The 14107-nt window shown below is 49.8% G+C and overlaps 1 long non-coding RNA gene across 1 annotated transcript; it reads left to right on the top strand.

Annotated features, from left to right (window-relative positions):
* Positions 1-8922: 8922 nt before the first annotated feature.
* Positions 8923-10749, top strand: LOC148110008 (uncharacterized). The gene is made up of 2 exons (XR_015724866.1): positions 8923-9358; positions 10426-10749. It is a non-coding gene; the product is annotated as an uncharacterized LOC148110008 (long non-coding RNA).
* The last annotated feature ends 3358 nt before the right edge of the window (positions 10750-14107 follow it).

Raw genomic sequence — 14107 nt, 5'->3', positions numbered from 1 at the left:
TTCTTCCAGTGATCCAGGGTCAGATGAGGTCTTATTAAATTGAATCAGCCAGATGTGTAATGAAAATTTTTTTTAAACTCTGAAAGAGTTCTGGGAGCGTGATTGGCCCATGCCCTTGGCAAAAAGAAGGGCCTCCCCAGGCATGGCCCCCGCGTTTCCTGGATAGAACATGACCTCTGGACTCTAACCGTGGTGTTCCCCTTCTACTCCCTGAGTATTCCCGGGTAATTCACTTCACTTCTCTGAGTTTCTGTTTCCTTACGTAGAGACTGACCTTGCTGGATCGTTGTAAGAATTGGAGATTTCATAGGCACCCCCCACTAAATGGTAGCTCTTGGGGCTGTTATTTCGTCTGGAAATATTTTTTGAAGAGGAACCAGATGAGCCAAATGCTTATCAACAGCTCCACATCTGTCTTTGAAATACGACTCTCTCTTATTCTCACATACATACGTCTGCACACACACGCATGCACACAGCCACATGCGTGTGTGGGTAAGAGACTGCCGGGGTCTGAGTCCTGGCACCACACCCTTTTCTCTTGTGACCTCGGTCACTTCATTCATGAGTCTCTCTCGCTCATCTGTTAAATGAGGACTGTTGTAGTCGATAGGAGGGTTAAGGGAGTTAATATATTCACACCATTAGAACAAGGGCTGGCACAGAACAATGCCTAGCACATAAAAGAGCACACAGGTTTACTATTATTATTATTATCATTATTATTACTACTACTACTACTACTACTACTACTACTATCTATTATTCATTATGTCCCAGGCAGGGGAGAGGGGGATGGGGGTCTCTGACACTGAGAAACCTGAAGTCACTTCTCATTTTCACCGTAGACTTCTGTATACCTCTTTCTTTCATTTATGTATCTACTTTTCTTTCCAGAACAGCTGGTACTAGGGGGTGTGTTGAGCACCCGCAACCTAACTCCCCGTCAGGCTCACACAAGGCTCGCCTCTTCTAGCTACTAAACAAACCGTTTCCCAAAGAGATTATATGCAAGCAGCACAGAAATGGGCTCTGCTCCAGCTGCCCTACAGAAAGAGAGGACCCCTCTCTCCTGGATCCCCGTCTATCCGTGAAGTTAGCTAAGGAAGGGGGCCACTGCCTGGAGGATGAACATCACCTCAGTCGACTCGGACCGCCTCGGCAGAGTGTCTCCCACGAGGAGACCAAGGAAGCCTGCTTGACAAAGGAAGACCAGCCGTCACCCACAGCCAGGGTGCCTCTGACTGACCTCTGTCTGCCCAGCCTTTCAGCAACCCATTAGCAGTCCCATAAGTGACCCTGGTCCTAGTGCACCTCCACTTAACACGACTCTTGGGAGGATACGTGGAGCAAGAACAATGGCGGCCCAGGCCAACTGGAAGGGTGAGCACCGCCATGGCAGCCAGGAAGCATGAATGCTGTGGAGCAAGTGGTGCGGGGAATGAGCCCTACGGGCAGACAGGAGAAAATGCTGGGGCAAAGGAAGGGGCACTGTGGGGACAGAGAGGAAGAAAGGAAAGACTGCCGGGCTAGGCCCCCTCTCACCTTCAACTGGTCCATGGGAGACCAGTCAAAGAAAGCAGGAAGGGAAATACTTTTCCTTTGACTTCTCTAAAGCAAGCATTCTTCAAAAAAGAGAGTAGTGAGCCTAGTTAGGGTGGATAAACTATCTGATTAGTAGACACCTGAGAGGCGTCTATTAAGGGATGTAAAATGGAAAGCTCAATCAACGGTACTGATTAATATTCATGAAGAGCCAAACCAGGTGGAGTGAAAAAGGTTCATATGTTGGACAAGAAGGGAAAAGGGAAAAATGGATTTGTTTGGGTGAGGTTTCAGTTTTGATCCCGGAGTAAGCTTATAGAGCAGAAATGTAAGGTAGAAAAATAAAATCTGTATCTAGAAGTTATTAGCATTATGCCCCAAAGTGCTGTTGGTTCCCGCTTTCGGTGTGTCATACCATCTTAAAAATTACTTTGATTTTGTAAAGGCAGTTGTGGTGGAAAAGGCACTCTGAAGGGTAAGCACGTCTCTTATGAGAAGAATCCAAGCTATTAAAAACTACAGTTAAGAAATGCAAAGAGGGGGGCGCCTGGGTAGCGCAGTCGTTAAGCGTCTGCCTTCGGCTCAGGGCGAGTCCCTCATCGGGCTCCTCCACTGGGAGCCTGCTTCTTCCTCTCCCACTCCCCTGCTGTGTTCCCTCTCTCGCTGGCTGTCTCTCTGTCACATAAATAAATAAAATCTCTTAAAAAAAAAAAAGAAATGCAAAGAGGTACTGATTTTACTCCTTCCGATGAAAAGAAATGTAGAAGCAGGAGAGAAATCATGGATAGAGACAAGTTCTGACTATAGCAATTCAGAGACAGGAACTCTACACGGGAGCAAGAGAAGACTGCTTCCGGAAATTTCTGAAAGGTTAAATCGGAGAGCTGAGGGTCAGAATCATACTGTGATAAGAATCAATGTAGAAGATGTGTTTGCAAGGAGCTAACTTGCGTCATCATCAAAGGAAGGACAAGGACAGAGAAGGAAAACTGAAGCCCCAAATAAATGACAGAACCCAGGCCATAAAAGATGCTGAGTATCGTGCACAAATCCTCAGAAGGTGTGGAAAGACAAGTTAGAAGCCAAAACTCAGTTACCATTATCACGCAAAGTAACAACAGAACTCTTAGTAAAAATAAATGACTTAGCACGTGACCCGTACTGCTTTTCGTAGGTACTGTAGGGAAAAGGCTGATAATCACCCCCTATCAGGGGTTTTCAGCCCATTGAAGTGGGCCCGACAAGTAGGAGACGGTAGAAACGATTATTGACCACTGTTATCTTCCAAGGAGTAGAAGCAAACTGACCTTACACATTGGAGTTCGTTGGCACTCGCCAACACCGATTACAAAATACAGGGAGGAATTCTCCTAAGGACATTAAGCAATATTTGTCAATGTGTGCAGGTAAGTGTTGACTGTCTGATCACTCTGGACCGAGAAATGGTTCTCAGCAACAGTGTGATCTCTTCTTCAAAGTCGAAAACACGACTATTATGAAAACAGGTATTATCATGAAAACATGAACCAGCTAACGGCAGGGAGACATGGTGGGCGGGACCAGCAGACAGCACAACTCTTCAGAGAAGAAATAGACATCAATCTAACAACAAATATTTGGTGAGTGCTACGCTGGGCTAGGCACCATGAGAAATAATTCCTCCAATGGCTGATAAAGCCTTTCAAACACATGTCTTCAATTAATTTGCCCATTTTTGTGTGGTGGGTATGGTTAGCCCTCTTCGTTAATGAGGAAAAAATGAGATTCGAAGAGGTTAATTGAATTGGAGAGCTCCTGATTTCTAGTTTCCTATCCTTCCTGCGTACTTTCTGGGTTTAAATTCTGGCTCCATCACTCCTTAGCTGAGTTACTCAAAGAACCCTTGCATTCCCAGTTGTTAAGATGCAAACACCTACCACGTAAGGTTGTTGTAAGGATTCAGTGTGTAAAAATGCTCGACATGGTGCCTGGCACGTAGTAGGTCCTCAGCAAATGTTGGTTTCTCTCCGTTTCCTTTGCTGAGGCCCGGCTGTCCACCATGGATAGCACCACCCAGCAGAAATAGCACAGAACGATGCCCCAGCATGGAAGGAGGTGACCAGCCAACCAGTGCTCTGGGGCTGGGCACGTGAGTCCTCCTGGGCTGGAGGGGCGCTGTGCGAGGCCTGGGAGACAGCTGTTAGTCAGTTGGCTAAGCAGTGAGCTAATGTTGAGGACTGGAGGAGGGGCCGGGGGTAGCTGAGGCTACCTTCCATGCTCAAGGGTTTCAACTTGATCCTACAAAGGAAGGGGAGCGAGAAGGTTTGTCAACTTGCAGGCTCATCTATTAAGCCGAATCTGGTGCCAATGTGTAGACTGGACTGTCAGGGAAGAGTGGAGAAACAGGGAAATTTTATATTTTATACACAAACACACGCACGCACGCACACAAAGCCTTTTTCATTACAAAATATATATAATCCATTTAATCCCATTTTAAATGGCTTGAACATTAATTTTACTCTTGCAATCGATTCTAGAGGTTTAAAACTGCTGTGTTTTGCTTTTGCGACATATTATGGTCATACCTAGAATTCATTCGATGTTAAATCAAGAATAAAACTCTCAATTACGTTGTTGTTCCTATGGTAAAATATAATCCACTTTTAGGCCATTCACTTTGCCATAAACTCTCCAGGAATGAAATGTGATAAAGAGCAGAGACTCGTTGCATATGACAATAATTAAATCTATACTCGACAAGTAAAAGAACATGACTGTAGGGACAGGTAATTTAGGAGAAAGAAAAACAGACTTAAATACGTCAGCAAATCTACTAAAGTTTGATACCCGTGATCTATTTTGAGATATGGGATCATGACATATACTTGAGAAAACCCCAAGTCCAGTAAGTACCCAATTAGGGAATGAATTACATTTTCAGAATACAGTCTAGAAGGCCAAGATCAAGATGTCAGGATGTTGATTTCTCCCAGAGCCTCGCTCCTTGGCTTGTAGGTGGCCACCCTTCGCCCAGCGTGCTCACATGGCCTTTCTTCCTTGGGGTCTCTCCCTCTTTCTCTAAGAACACCAGCCCTATAGGATTAGGACCCACCTTTATGACCTCATTTAACCATAATTACCTCCTTAGAGACTCCATCCCCAAACATTGTCACATTCTGAATTATCGGGGGTCAGGACAGCAGCATACGAATGGCATGGGCCTTGGAAGGAGTTAGGGTTGTGGCTAGGTTATCCGCCCAGATGGAGATACAGCCACTCCATCCGGGTCCTGCTAGCGGTGCCCATGTGGGGCCCCGGCCGCAGCCCAGGTTGGAGGGCACTCAGGAGCCTGAAACCCAGCGCTGAGCTCCTGCAGGTGTGAACAGCATTCCTCTGAGTCCTGGTTGCTTGCTTGGAGATATTTTTAAGTGTCCCCAGTTTTTGGAAGGGGAACGGAGCATTCCCTGCACCCCACTCCCTGCTGCCGGAAAAGCACGTGATGGAAAAACCCGCCTGGGCTGAGGACAGAGTGAGGGCGAGCGAGCTCTCGGGGCTCCGGGTTGATTTATGTTGTGGTTGGTGGCTGTAGTGATTGGGCTTCTCCTTGGTGATTGGTATGATCTGGAGGTTGGCGTCGTTAAGGAGAGGTTTTTGTGATGACTTCAGAAAATTACTGTAAATAAGATGGTATTTAGCTGTTTTTAATTTTATACAGCTCATTATATCATGGTCAAATGAAAACCTTGACATTCGGGGCAGGAAGCATGTGGCTAGTAGGGGTGGGTGGACTTGAGGCAGGGCGGCTGCCCCCAGTGAAAGGCATTCACGGGTCTCCTAGAAAGGGAGGCGCGCAGAGGGGCGTCTTCTGAAATCAACCCTGGTGACTTCCTCTTCCTGACAAAGTTCTCTCCTCCAGAAACTCCGTCCTGCGAGTCGATAGAGACAGGAACGGAGGCGTTGGGGGATGGGAAATGGACTCTAGGACACACGGGGGACAGACAGACGTGCGGTGGCGGCAGAGTTCTGATTAGATCAGGCCAGGGGAACACGCTGTCCCCGCTCTGCGGCCCTTGGCCCTGGATGTCAGAGGAACACAAAGCCTTGACGTATCTACAGCCGGCTGGCCGCACTCAGGCAACGCTCTGTTTCTCTGCATGGGTCAGGAAAAGGCGGAGTCTGTCTGAGTCGCTCCACACCTGGCCCAAAAAAGCACCCACCCAACACTGAACTGCAAAATATGTAGAATTCTTGGCACACAATCTAAAAAAGAGCTTTGAACTTCTGCCTATCTCTGCAATAAAATCCCACTGGGATTCTGGTGTGCGTTTGAAAGGGGCGAAGTTGAGACTGCGTAACAGACAAACGGGAGTATTGGAGTAGCGGTTAAGAGCATGGGTTTTAGGGTCGGGTGCCCTGGGTTTACATCCAGGCTCTGACACATTCTAGTTGTGTGACCTTGGACAATCCTCTTTGAGTATGATGACAGCACCCGTCTCCCGGTAGTGTCCTGAGACATTCGCCCAAGGGCTGGGGACAGTGACGGGCATGTGGGACAAAGTGAGCTGGTATCATGATTATTGGACAAAGGCTCCTTGGGGCTTTTCACAAGGCTAAAGGAGAGAGAAGAGGGAGAGGCAGGAGAGAGAGCAGGGCTGTGTGGACCGACCTAGTCAAGGCACCCAGCAGGGAAAGGGCAAACTGGCCCTTGGGAAACATCCCTGTAAACACTATATGATATTAAAACTCTTTCCGAGTGTAGACCAGGGCTTAGTTGACAGACCACACATTTATTTCCTCTCCAAGTAGAATATGTTACATTTCCCTTTCTCTGACATTCTAGGGTCTTGAAAAATCCAGGAAACACCTTTACATGCCTTGGCCCAGACTCGCCTTCCTGTCCTTTTCATCTTGACAACTGTCCCTGGCCTGGAGTCATGAGCCTCTCGGCCGCAGGCTCTTTGGGTGAGAACTGCCTTCCCCGGAAATCTTCCCTCTGCCCAGCAGGTACCTCAAAACTTCGGGGAGTTTAGACCTTAGAGCAATCCTCCGGTGTCTGTCTTACAAAGCTCCTCGCAGCTTTGAAAGAGATGTTCAGTCATGAGTCTGGAGAAGGAGATGTGAAATGAAGGGAGGCAGTGAGTTGGCAACTAGAAATTCTGAGAAAAAGAAGGGATGGAAAGAAAGGATGGGAGGGAGGGAGGGTGGGTGGGGGAGAGAGAGAGAAAGAAAAGAAAAGAAACATCGTCAAAGTTTGTTGCTAAGAAAGGGAAAACCAGTGAAGTGAGCCTTTGCATGTAAATATATATGAAAATATGAACCTTTGCAATAAGCAGGATAAATTTAACATGCAGAAACATATACACGCCAGGATGATAAATGCAGTGGGATACAAAATTGTAAACACGGTATGATTACAACAATGTGAAAACCAAATAAAAACCAAAAATAAATTGACAGAAGAATTTCCAAAGTGTGAGCAGTGGTGGTCTTTGGGAAGCCAGGGGGAAGTTTCTTTGTCTTCTTATAGAGACAAAAGAATTAATAGATTTACTTCAAAGAGATAACTAGCGGCAGTAAGATTGCCCCTTTCAGCTGGGGCCCCATGGAGCGCTCAGCCAGGCGGGTGGCCCACCACTGCGACAGCCATGGAGGGACCTGTCCCTCTCTGCTCATCCTGCTTGGCCCTTCTCAGTCCCAGCCTCTATCTCCTCTCCATGCCCAGTCCAGTCGTGTTCTGGTGGGTGTTTTCATCTCTTAGGATCTTCCTGCCCTGTCCCCCCTTCAGCTGCTACCAGACTCATTTACCCACCTTAAAGGGTACTTGCTAATCTCCCCCTCCTTTGCCTTGTTCGGCTCCCTCCTACGTCTAGGCACACATTCCCTGCCACTCCCTGGCTTCTGGGTTCTTCCTCTCGTCCATGGTCTCCCCTCTGCCCTCAGGATAAAGGTCCAGCTCCTTCTGGTGCCAAGGTCTTCCTCACTCGCCCTTCCCCACGTCCCACCCTACGCTCCTCATGACCGGCTTCGAGCCACATCCTTGAGCTCTTCCGGCAGCATGGGAATATTTCCACCACCGCACTGAGCACATGTGACTGAAAGTATCTGTTTCTTATCCCTCTTGTCCCCCAAACTAGAAAGTCTCTAAGGGGGGGGCGCCTGGGTGGCACAGCGGTTAAGCGTCTGCCTTCGGCTCAGGGCGTGATCCTGGCGTTATGGGATCGAGCCCCACATCAGGCTCCTCCGCTATGAGCCTGCTTCTTCCTCTCCCACTCCCCCTGCTTGTGTTCCCTCTCTCGCTGGCTGTCTCTATCTCTGTCAAATAAATTTAAAAAAATAATAAAATTAAAAAAAAAAAAAAAGAAAGTCTCTAAGGGAAAAGACCAGGTCTTAGCCATGGTTGAAACCCCAGTTCCGACCACAGCCCCTGGCACACGGTAAGATCTCAATAAATACTGACTCCCCTTAACAAAACTTTTCCACAGCTCCCCCCCGAATGCAGTCCAAACCCCTCGCCTGACTTTCAGGAACATCCGAAGGCTGGCATGAACCCACGTTTGCTGCCTTATTTCCCACTGCCCCCCACCCCAGGACCCCCAGCACTGCCATGCCGAATATTCACTTTCTCCCAAGCACACCTTGTCCATAGTCTGTCTATCCACACATTTTCTCGCTAAGCCCAGAGCTCCCTCCCATCTCTGGTTTGCTCCTTGAATTCTGTTTCCTTTTCAAGTCCCAGCTCCAGCCCCGCCTCCTTGTACAGCCTTACCCACCAAGGCTCTCACTCAGTGTGTGCAACCAGGCTTCCCTGCTTCCAGAACGTCTCATGTGCACCTCTCACTTCCCTAATTTGACTTACGTAAGCCCTGAGCCATGGTTGCCAGGCACTCGGGTCCCCCACGGGGTCGTGTATATAGAAACCTCTCAATGGGAGCTGGCTGCCACGGGTCACTGGCTGGTGGGGAGGTCACCCGGCTGGGTGTGTCTCTTTTGGTTCCTGAGCTGTGGATCCATTTCTCACGCAGTCCGTGCCTTGAGGGAGGGCCCTGGAACCTAAAAAGGAGAGGTTAGGTCACTCCAGCCCTCTCCCCTCCACCCCCGGGCTGCCCTGCCTCTGCTTCCTTATTTCCTGCCACAGGACACGGGGTGGGCAGCGGAGAGCCCCTGCCGACAGCTGGCCGAGCCCCAAGGACAGGCCTCAGTAGATGAGGGACCCTACACCTTGCAGTCAGCGTCCAGGGCAGTCTTCAGAGCCACCCAGCCCGGCAGGCTTTGCTGAATCTGTAGGCAAACTCTTAATGTGCAGGGGAAAGCAAGGAGAGAGAAAACCACGATTGTTTTCCTCTTCCTTGTCCACTTCCCATGGCCCGCCCCCCGAAGACTGTCCAAGGCAGTAGCCTGGCATTGGAGAACGTTCAGGTTTGAGATCCATATCTGTCTTCCATTCATCAGATTCTATCCAAACCACCCAGCCTGCACCTTTCCCTCATTTAGAAAGAACTGGCAGAACTTTCACACGCTAAATACATAAACGGATTAATTAATCCAATTGAGATCGTTGTGCATTTTATCTCCCGAGTTCTCTGGGCTCGCTGATAGAAGACGTCGGCGTCCAGGAGTGGCATTACCTCGACCTGCTTTGCGTCCCAGGGGCTCTGCTGAAGCCAGTCCCCAAGAATGGAGAGCACCGCCTCAGCAAGAACACAGGGTGACATCACCCACTCACCCCTGCTTGCTGTCTCTCCTCCCTCCACGGATGTGATGTCAACAGTGGCACTTCTGGCCTTGAAGAAAGGACTTGCCCATGGAGGGGGGGTTGGCTGAGGGCTGCTCAGTAAGGCTTTTTTTTTTTTTTTCTCTTTTTTGAGTGAATTGAGGGCAACGAGGCTTGCAGGGCTCAGGAGACCAGGAAGCACTGGTGTGAATATGGGTATAAGACCCCTAGCAACTCTGGGCGGCACGGAGGGCAGTGGGTTCTCGGTTCCGGTTCTCCAAACTGCACCTGCAATTGTCCCCATTGTATGCAGATCAGGGCGGGCTCCTCACCCACGGACCGGCCTGCCCTTCAGATGTTCAAAACTGGGGCATGGCCTCTGCTTAACTAGAAAGAGGCCTGGGCTGGTGACTCACTCTAAGTCACCTGAGAACCTGCAAGTCTTCAGCTCTGGCCCAGATGGCCTGTCTCCCACGTACAGTGCCTTCACTGTGTCTGTCGGGACAGCCTCCCAGCCAAGGGACCCAAGAGCGCAAACTTGAGTTTTAGAAACTGGACAGTAGTGAGGACAAGCCCCCTTGGGACAGGGTCTTCCTCACTGGCTTCTCTCACCCCCAACCACCAACTTTTTTTTTTTTTGCCCCCAAATTTATTAATTTGAGAAAGAGAGAGAGAGGTAGAGAGAGAAAGAGAGAGAGCAGCAGGAGAGGGGCAGAGGGCGAGAGAGAACCTTAAGCAGACTCCCTGCTAAGTGGGGAGCCCGACCTCAGGACCCTGAGATCATGACCTGAGCCAAAATCAAGAGTCCAACGCTCAACCGACTGAGCCGCCCAGGCTCCCTCCTCCCCAACCACCAACTTTTACTGTCCTGAAACGTCGGGGTCTTTGGGACCTCCTGGGAGAAGCTTGGACTTTCAGCTTCTGCATTTGGGGCTGAACAACAGGCAGTCAATCGGCCTAGAAGGATCAGCTCCCTAATCTCCACCTGATGTCACCTCCCTGCCCTGAGACAGGGTCCCTGCGTGTGTCTATGAACGGAAAGCGCACACTTAGTTATTCATCACTGAAACCCGTAAGAGCAGAATCACGCCAGGAAGAGATGGCTTCCCTGGGATTTCGTTCATCAGACACGCCTGATCTGGGGACAGCGCCGGGCGTCCGCTAACTCTCTTCTCTGTATTCCCCAGGATCTCCAGTGTTGTATTCGGGTTCCTGGAGAAAGGAGAAAGTTTTTTCAACTTGGAGTTAATCTACCTGGTTCCAGGTTGCTGCAGCCTGTCCATTTTTAATGGGAGAGAAGTCCTGATCAACGTCCAGGAGCCCTGTGGGTCACGCAGACCCTGGTGTAAAGATGGCTGCCATGTTGTCCAGTGCCAACAGGGTGCACCGCGGAGCAGAGATCACGCGGACTGCCCGTCCAACAGGCTGACAGTCAAAGTGCCCTATGTGTCCCTGTGAACATCTCCAACTCGGTTTACATTTTAAAAGAAAATAAACACACCCAGACACCATCTCCTATGTTTCTCCCCCTTCCCCTCCCTCTGATAACGGAACAAACCCTTTACGATGTCGATGGCTGACTGGGGGCAAAGGCCACAGACCCTAACTCCACACCGAGGGGCTGGGCTCGCTCTTGAGACTGTGTCAACTGGACATCTAGTTGTATCCGGATCTCTCTTTACCCCTCAGGGAGATCTGTAACTGGATCCAGCTTCATCCTGGATCCCGAGTGGTTCTAGCTAGATCAGACGTAATCTGAAGCCAATTTGAGCCTCTTGCAACAGTCTTAGGGAATCCTGCGCTTTTCCACTGGGAAGTGGGAGCTGCAGAGACCTGCCTGGCCCTGGGACTCTGCCCAGCTCCCGGCATCCTGCAGGTTTGTTGGGCCCCTCCCAGCCCTGCTCTAACCCCAAGTGAGCTGGCATTGGCTGGTTGGTCTGGTCTCACCCAGGATTCCTGTTTGCCTTGGCCTCTGTCAAGGAGGCAGGGAGCCTGAGGAGCCAAGGGGTTAAGCAACAGCTTCCCAAGGGCGAATTCCTGCCCAGCGCCTGGTATCTGGTTCCCGAGCCAAGCATGGGTAGCTCTGTGTCTGGTGATTCCTGATTCCTCTGCACACTGCATGCTGGCTCTCTTTTCTGGCCTGGAGGTGCCCTCCCAGAAGGAGTTCAGTCGAGGGGTCCGACGGCCACAGCCCAGATGTAGATCTTACATGGGAACACTCCCACCAACTGAATTCTCAGAACATAGTAAGGCCCCTTAGGGCCGTTCTGGAGTTCTGTTAGCCTTTCCTCCAGGCCCCACTTAATCGACAGGGCCAGGTGTTCTTTTAGATACTTCAACTACGCAAGTGCTTGATATCAGGGTGGTTTAAATGTCAGAGGGGCAGGGCAGGGCATAATGTGGGAGGCTGGGACTTACGACAAGCAGATAAGAGCCTTCTTTGTCACGATGACGGCTTTGCCCAGCGTCACCCACCATTTCTCAGATCACCCTGTGTTACCAGGTTGTATCTGATTATTTTTGCGCATAGGTTAGAAAGGTATGAAAGACATTCTGAATTTCTCGGCCCTCCTCTCGAGCAAAGCTAATACTAGACTGCAGCGAGTTGGTGTTTGTCTATCTCCAAGGGCTGGGAGGTGATAAGCTAGGGAAAGCCTGCTCCTCTCCCCATTTTTACATGCGATTCTAGAATCTGCTAGGGACCAACGTGTTTAAACCCGTCGCGGTATAATTATGAATAACTCCTTTTGCTCTCAAAAGGGACAGCTGGCCGGTGGATTATATAGTCATCTGAGGTATAGAGGACATCGCATTCACTCTGGCCGTGTTCCTTCCAGATGTGCAGAGAGCCTGCTAAGGCTGGAGAGGCTGAGGGTGAGAAAGGGAAGTGACTCGTCCACGCTCACGCGGTGAGTCAGTCGCAGAGCAATTAATGAGAACCCAAGAGCTTTGACTAAGGCGCTACTCACCCCGGGCCCCGCCCTGCTAAAGGAATAGAACAGAATGGACGAGAATTGGTTGAAACAGCACACCAGTGCCAAGATGTGAGTAAAGCAGTGGGGAGAAGACTAGCAACCGAAAATAACTGGAAGACAAAGGGAATCCCTCAAAATGTGTTAGTTGAGAAGAGAGTGCCCGCGTGCCCGAGCACGTGAACGGGCTTTAGGAGACTCACAAAGGGGCGGGCGCGAAAGAATACTGTACAAGAGCGGACCCATCATAGTGGGAACTCAGGAGCTGCCGGATGATGAGTGAATCGATGAGTTAGTTACAAGTGACCACAGGGAGAAAGGAAGCGTGAAGGAGTCATTGCAGACAATCTCAGCAGACTGCGGGGAGGAAGCACTAAGCTCCTCGATGCTGGCAGGTGGCACAGGGCCGAACCTGCAGTGTGTGCTCCGAAGGACCTCGGGCTCCCTCCAACCCTACCCCAGTGTTGCTTAGTGAGGTGAGCATGGAGCTGGCTTCTGGAAGAGGAAGTATGACCAGGAGAAAGGGGCAGGACGCTGCCTGGCCAGAGCCCAGTGTGAATGAGGAATGTGTGGGGACAGCAGGCAGACAGGCCTGCCTGGAGCACAAGGGCTGGTGTGGGGGCAATTGACAGAGATGGAAGAAAAGAAACAAAGAATGTCTGCCCAGCATCCTCATTCTTTTGGTTTTATGGGAAAATGGTGAAACTCTTTCTTGCAAGCTGCGATTATAGAGGGTGGGAGTAGGAGAGAAACCACAGCGATTTTTTTTTTTTTTGGACCGAAAAATGTTTTCCCCAAACTAAACAAAGTTAGATTGAGAAATTCAACATGGTACCTTAGGGACCTGGTAGCTCATTGCTACCCGGAGGCCCGCCTTCCCACAGGCGCCTGCTTCAGGCTCTAATGGCTGTCTGGGGAGAAGGGGACGCTTCAGCTTTTCACAATCCAAACGGTGATGGTTCTCTTTCTGCAGAGTAGTTTTTGTCCCCTATGAGGGCACTGGAGTCCTTTGTGGTCACACCTTTCTGTGGGCCTCGGCAGCACAGGTGAGTGTGCGCCCCGCCCCCTCACCTGCCCAGCGACCAGACTCCTCCTCCAAGACAGCTGGGAGCCTGGGACTTCAGTGTGGTCCTCCTTCATTTCGTGCCCTCAGGGGTGGTGGCTGCATGTTACCTAAAAGGTGATTTCCCTCAAGATGAGGATTAGCATCATTAAAGAAACAAAGGCATCCCTTAATTACAAGCCTAAACCCCCGCCTTCAAAGACAGCTGGAGGAAGAAAGCGGTGCTGGGCCTGGGTGGTCTTGCCGGTACCACTTCGGTGATTTGATTCTCTGAAACCATTCATTTTAGGACTGCCTTATTTTTTTTTTTTTTTGCCTTTTTTTTTCCTCTTTTCTTTTTTTTTTTTTTTAACAGAAAGGTGGGACCATTCAACCTTCTTTAGCAAGTCACAGTGATTTTTAATTTTTTTTTTATTTGACAAAGAGAGAGACAGCCAGAGAGAGGGAACACAAGCAGGGGGAGTGGGAGAGGAAGAAGCAGGCTCCCAGCAGAGAAGCCTAATGTGGGGCTCGATCCCAGGACTCACGCCCTGAGCTGAAGGCAGACACTTAACAACTGAGCCACCCAGGCGCCCCCACAGTGATTTTTAAGTAAATAAAAAAGTCAGTAGCCCCAGCTACCATCTCGCGTGTCAGACGCAGTGTGTAACTATCCGCAGCATGGGGGAAAAAACAACAAAAGAAAAGCCCTGCAACGGCTCAGTTGCCCATTGTGGAGTCATATTTTTATGTACACGAAATTCTTTTTCTCAACCATCTGATTTTTGTTAACTACTAGACCTACATCGAGTCAGGTCTTACGCCTGCAACCCCTTTAATGAGCATGATACCTTA

Source organism: Ursus americanus, chromosome 6, assembly GCF_024610735.1.
Source record: "Ursus americanus isolate L20-20 chromosome 6, mUrsAme1.1.p, whole genome shotgun sequence".
Lineage (NCBI taxonomy): Eukaryota > Metazoa > Chordata > Mammalia > Carnivora > Ursidae > Ursus > Ursus americanus.
This window is presented reverse-complemented; position numbering and strand designations above follow the sequence as displayed.